Genomic DNA, 6,472 nt, shown 5'->3' on the forward strand with positions numbered 1-6,472 from the left:
ATTGATAATAATAATTATTATTTTATTATTTATGTATTTATTTTAAATCATCCGCAGCACTCTGGGGGAACAGAGCAGCCCTGGGAGAGGGGGGTCGTGCTGAAGCCACCAGCCCCTGCCCCAGCCCCTCCCCAAGCCAGGGTGCCAGTGGCTGGGGGAGCCTGCGGTCCCCTGCCCGTCCCTGCCCGTCCCCTGCCTTACGCGTCCCCTGTCCCTGTCCACCCCCTGTCCCTGCCCGTCCCTGCCCGTCCCTGCCCGTCCCCTGCCTTACCCGTCCCTGCCCGTCCCCTGTCCCTGCCCGTCCCTGTCCCTGCCCGCCCCAGCCCCCCGGGACCCGCCGCCCGGCGCGGAGCGGGCAGCGCGCGGTGCGCAGGGGGCACGCGGCCGGCCCCGCCCCCCCGCCGTACCTGCCCGGCGCGCAGATCCCCGCGGCTCCCGGCGGAGGCGGCCCGGCCCGGCGCAGCGCCGCGCAGCCAAGGTCACCCCGCGCTGCCTACAGCTCCCAGGAGGCAGCGTGGCCCCGCGGGGGGGGGGGGGGGGGCGGCCGAGGGGCGAGGGGTTCGCTCCGGGCACCCCCCAACCCCCACGGTGCCTTTTCCCGGCAACGTCCTCTTCTTTCCCCTCGGCCCTGGGCTGTCCCGACCCAGGGAATTGTGGAAAAATCTTTTAAAATCCTGCACGGGAGAGACAGATCTGTTTCGTGGTTTTCTTCAGTGAAAAAGCAGCAGGAGGAGCAAGTACTTTCTGAAGGTTGATGTTCAGACGCTACGCGTTCCTTCCAGGGCCGCAGCCCCTACGCAGCTCCGTGGCCTCCTTCCAGCCCCCCCAGTCATTCCTGGGTACCATTCCCACTCCCTCTCACGAAGCAGGGGAATAATCACCCCCATTTAGCGGACGGAAGCTGGGTGCAGCACAGCTGGACTGATTTGCTGACAGGCACATAAGAAAATTGCGCTAGTCAACCATTCAGTGAGGCCGTCCTTGTAACTGCATCATTTCCCGGTGTGATCCCAAACACGGAGGGGACTCCCCGGGTAGGGCTTGACCTCCACAGAGCGTGCAGCTGACCCCTCCAGCACCCACACCCCCATGGCAGGTGGCTCAGCCAGGCTGTGTCCTCGCTGTGGGGCTCCACGGGGCAACAAACCCACAGCTCTGGTCCCAGTGACACCTCCCGCCCGGGGGTGCCGAATGCTGCCGGAGCCAGGATGAGCAGGTATGAAGTGGGGGGGACACGAGAGGTCTCGGGGGGGCCCTGAGGGATGCTCAGCTGCGTGGGGATGCTGCACAGACGCCCGCTCCAGCACGCACTGCTGCAGCCCAGTGCTGCTTCGCCTTGCGACCCATGCCGAGGCCAGCAGCTCTCTCTGCAGCCCAGTGGAAATTCCCCAGCGGTGCCAGCACTTGTGGCCTCCAGAGACCAGCAACCCTCGCTGGACCCAGCCAGGAGCTGGGGTGCTGCCATCTCGGCGCAGCACTCCCACCGCCTCGAGCCTCCTGGGCTCCGCGCAAGGATAATCTGGAGCAGCGAGGCTGGTGGGCGCTGTGCGGGGGCTGCACCTGCTCCCCCTCCACCCCCTGCCCTCGCCTCGTCGGCTGCGCCATCCCCTGCGTGTTTTTTCAGGCTCCCCTGCCCTCATTTGAATGGGCCCTGCCTGCCCAGCCTCATAATCTGCCACTAAGTGGGACTGCCGATGAACACTGTGATAAATTTAGAAAGAAATCTTTGTGTGGGTCAGAGGAAAAACACGGCGGCCTGGGGAATCCGAGCTGCAGCGAAGCGGCACAGCTCCGTTTGATTTCCCTCTGCTCTCCGCCTGCGAAGCGGGATTTCACGCCGCGTTTCTTACGGCTAAAAGCAAGAGGGATCCAGAGAGTTTATAGGTGGTCCCCGCTGCTGCTGGAGTTTGTAAGCCAAGGGTGCCTTCATATAAAAATAATCTGTTTTAACAGATATTAGCGAAAAAGGAGCGGGGAGGATCGGAGCGTGCGAGCAGCTGAGCCGCCCCGGCGCAGCACGACCTGACATTTCAGCTGGAGCCTCTTAAAGAGCAAGTTTACCTTCCCCCAGGACTTGTTTATACGCAGAAGTAGAGATGGCAGTTTTACTTAATTCCACTTTCAGGCTCGTCAGGCTCCTGACTGCCACACCACAGCGATATTGTTCCTCTGCAATTGCTTGTGTTGACCTGTTAAATTGTTTTTAAATGACAACAACAAAAATAGTAGCATTAGTGGTGCAAAATCCCCCATGAAATCACAAATCCAGCACCACTTTCCTTACTGAAAGTCCAAATGCTGTTGAAAACTGTTTTGTCATTTGTTGGTAAATCACATTGTACCAGTGCAAGAAAAGGGAAAGAATTTTCTGAATGTATTTCCTTTAATAAGCTATTAAGACCTTGTACTGCAAATTAAACTATTAATTAGATGTCTTATCATTCCTAAACACGTTAGCATGTTGCCAAAGCAGCAATAAGCCTCTGGGGCAGGCACAAGATAAGAAAAGAAGGAAGATGCAAACACAAAGATGAAAAAAATAAAGCTAAAGGGTCACAAGAACCAGAAATAGCAAATAAATAGCCAAGGGTCAGTGGAGTATTTTTTTATTTACAAGAATAAAATAAATATGTAACTTAAAAATAAATTTCCAAGGTGGAGGCCCTTGGGACATCTATGTCTTATGCAAGACAAAAAGCGATGTAACTGTTTTCAGACCTTTATTTTCTACAGTGAGTGAAAAACTGGAACTAACCTCCTTTCCCCCCAACAAGATGACTTTCCATTAGAAACATAACAGAAAAATTGTTCAAACTTGTGGTTTTTTTCTCCAGAAGAAAAATGCAAACAATTTTCAATAGGAAAATATAACCCTGATGCAATTCCACACTGACTCCACAGCTGTCCCTTCCGAACCAACCCTCCCCCCAGAAACAGCATCCCAGGCTCACCCATTCTTGTCTCTCCTGTTTTTTTAAGGTTAAAAAAGAAAAATGTTGAGCCTCACAGCACTCGGCACACTTCCCTTGCGCACTGTGAAGGTGGTTCCTCCTGCCCTCATGGGTCCTTTCGAAATGAGAAGGTGAGCCTGCGAGCATGGGACCAGCTCTGTGCCTCAGCCTGAAGGTCCTTCTCACACGGCGGGTCGTGTCTGAGACCCGAGCCCTGGCTCACACTAATCTATGTTCATCTCTGGCTCCATCTCAGGGTTTGCAACATGAGCATATTAAAATGTTTTTAGAGCCCAATTCTTCAGCATTTGCCTCTGACAGTTTATCTCAGGGGATAGATAATCTCATTTATGTCTGTTACTGCAAATCAAAACACCAGCAAATTAAATGGATCTGAAGGCTAGGATTAAAGACTTAGAATTAAAACACCTGTGAAGTGCCTCTAATGCAAATAGTTGTAAATACCATTTTTTCTGAGGGATGGAAAAGCCCTACCCAAATGCTGTTCGCTTTACCTTGAAAGCAAAGGCGGAAATATCACATCGGTGCAGACATCATATACGTGGGCTTTATGTGATGCTGGTTTCTGTTCTATGGTTAGGAAAGGAAATGAGCTTGAACACCCTTGGCCAACGCCGGGAGACGTCTTTATGGCCATCTGATGATGGGTGAGCTTTCGGCTGACTCAGAACTGGTACAGCACACGAATTCCACGGGACGGGCTGGAGGAAGCTGTGGGCGCTGCCGGTTCCCAGGCTGCCGTCACAGGGATGTGCCCTGGCTCCACCGACGATGCTTCGCCAGCTTCTCCATCCGTAAGCGTAACGCAGGCCGTTGGCAGAGCCGGCTGGGCTTCCGTGGTCCCTGCGCCCGGATCGCAAAACCTGCCGGGCCTTGCAAGCAGATGGTGCAGTAAGTATTGTAGAACTCCCACACAACTTTTGCAGGATCAGGCATTGAACAAGCAGACGGGAACTGGATTGATGGGAAATTCACTTTAGAAATTTCATTTTAAATGTTCCCCATTCCTAGAATATGAGCTTCAAAGCCCACTGGATGTTTTACTTCTTCCATAGTTTCATAATGTTATTATTTTAGCCCCTTGGCTGTCCTGCCGGTGCCCCAAGTTGCAGCAGCGGAGCAGAACCCTTCTTCAGGTGCTGCTTCTGACTGAGCACCCGAACCTAAGTACCAGCTGCCCTCTAGAGCAAAGTATTCAATGTTTTAGCAAAGCACAGCCAGCAGATAGCAGCATTGTTATATAGAATATACCCTAGGCTCTTTCTGCTGCGGTTTCAAAGTCCTGCAGAACCCTTGGTGCGTCTAAGTCTGAGGCCGTGACTCCCCCTCCACTGAGCTCCTGCTCACCTGGGCTGCAGCCTGTGCTGCGGAGGCGAACATTTACCTGTTACGCTTCAAAAGAAGCCGTAATCTCTAAGAGAAACTGCTTTGAACAAAATTTCACAGGGGGTGAGGATTTGAGAGTGAGACCAGGCACACAAAGATCTACCCTTAAACTGATATTTTAGCATGTCGGGCATCGGGGCAGCTCTTCCCAGCGCTAAATCAATGAAAAAGAAATGAGCAAGCAGCAAACAGAGAAAGGAGATACTTTTCTCTGACCTGGGTCATGCTGTTTTGCTGTGAAGGGCTTGTGATATTGCAGTTTTCTCACCTGGGAGGGTTGTGCTGTTTTTATTGTCAAAGGGATGGAAGATCCACTGAGGGACATAATAAGACAATAAAAACTTGTTTGCTCTTGATAAATCTGATTGATTTCAGCAATGCACAGAACCAGCCACCTTCAACTCACAGTAGCATTTTATGGCAGTTCCGATACGAAGGTATTCCTTCTTTTCTGAAAAAGTCTTTGATTTCAACCTGCAGAAAGATTCGGGGCTGCCTGGGTGGGTGTCAGGGCTTCTGCTTGTGTTTCAGGCTGGGACATGGACATGTCATTTCATGGCTGTGTCACATTGATATTTTTATTTAACCCCTTGTATATGTAAGTGCCACCATTCTTCCTCAGAGGATGCTTTCATGCCGGTGATTTTCATCAGGGCATTTCACGCCAATATAAGGGTCCCCACCAACTGAATAGACTATGGATGCACTGTATACGTGGCATCACAAACCAGGCAAGAGCACCTGCATCAACCTTGAGCCAGGTTTATGTGAAAGCAGGTCAGTTGGAAGATGGGATGGATTTAGCCCCCTTAAAAGCCCCTAGAAGTGGCCCAAAAGCAGCTGTGAGCCCGCAGGCAGCATGGGATGGCGAGAGGAGGGGGCTGCCTGGCAGGCGGTGGGGCCAGCAAGGAAGGAATGCAGGGAGTTTGATGAAGGAATGCAAGGAGTTTGATAAGGAAGAAATAATAATAATAACCTTTTCAGCTGGGCCAGAGCTGAGCCTGCCTGTGTTTACAGGCTTCCTGAGCTGGAAATGCAGCCTTTTCCGCTGGCTCAGCACCGTCCCTGCTTGGCCACCGCTGCTCTCGGCGTTTCCTTCAATCTGGATGTTTCAGAGAAAGCTTTTGTTTTGCCAGAGCAGTTGACTGTAACTTTATTGTCTGCTGGGCTGTAGGGCATACCCTCAGCTATGAAAAATGCACCTGACGTTTGATTAGATCTCCTACTTTGGTACAGTAAGCAGTGCTGATTAAATAAACAATCTCCAAAAAACAACAACAAAAAAAGCCAACCTGAGCTCCCTCTCCTACCCCACAGTGCAAACCAAGCCTCTGGGAGTGCTTTCTCCGTGTTCCACTGCAGCCAGGGCTCTTGGGAAAGAAAGTAATTTCATTTCCCAGTGCCCGTTCCCCTTGCAGCCAGGCTTTCGGAGGTCAGATTCCCCCAAACTGCAACAGAATAGGCAGTGGGGATCCCTGTTCAGTACCCCACAAGCGGTACCCGGTGTGTCTCTGTCTGGGAAACAAGCACTAGGAAGGGTCGGGCATCCCAGAGAGGAGGGGCCGGGTCAGTAAAGATACCCAGCTCCAAACCTCCTGCTCTCAGTGGAGCTCGAGCATCTCCACAAGAGCAGGCACTACAGGACTGCCATGCATCGCCCTACAAATTATTTGAGGCAGGAACCGTTGCATAGTGAGGAAGCCTTCATCTTCATCCTCGTACACGTGTGCACACACCCCCCCCCTCTGCTGTCAGGTCAGACCCCTGCAGGTCACTCCTTGAGGCTAAAGCCTTGTTTATTTTTCCAGGAATTATCTGGCCATCTTAAACATCAGAAAATCAAACAATTGCGGTTTTATAGTGGGCTGTACGTCACTTGTCCTGCAAACGTGTTTGTTGAAAGACAAGGAATAATGTGCGCAGAACAAGCTACAGCCTTTAGTCATCGTATTTCTGCTGGGAAACAACCTCTCTGCGAGGCGTTGTCCTCTCATCGCGCTGGCACACGGCACAGCCAGAGCCAGTGTCCCGGTGGGATAAACACGCTGTTGTTCCAAGGACACAACGAAGAAGCTGATTTTTAATACTCTTTTTTTTTTTTTTCTTCCCCCCCC

Source organism: Falco rusticolus, chromosome 17, assembly GCF_015220075.1.
Source record: "Falco rusticolus isolate bFalRus1 chromosome 17, bFalRus1.pri, whole genome shotgun sequence".
NCBI classification, from domain to species: Eukaryota; Metazoa; Chordata; class Aves; order Falconiformes; family Falconidae; genus Falco; species Falco rusticolus.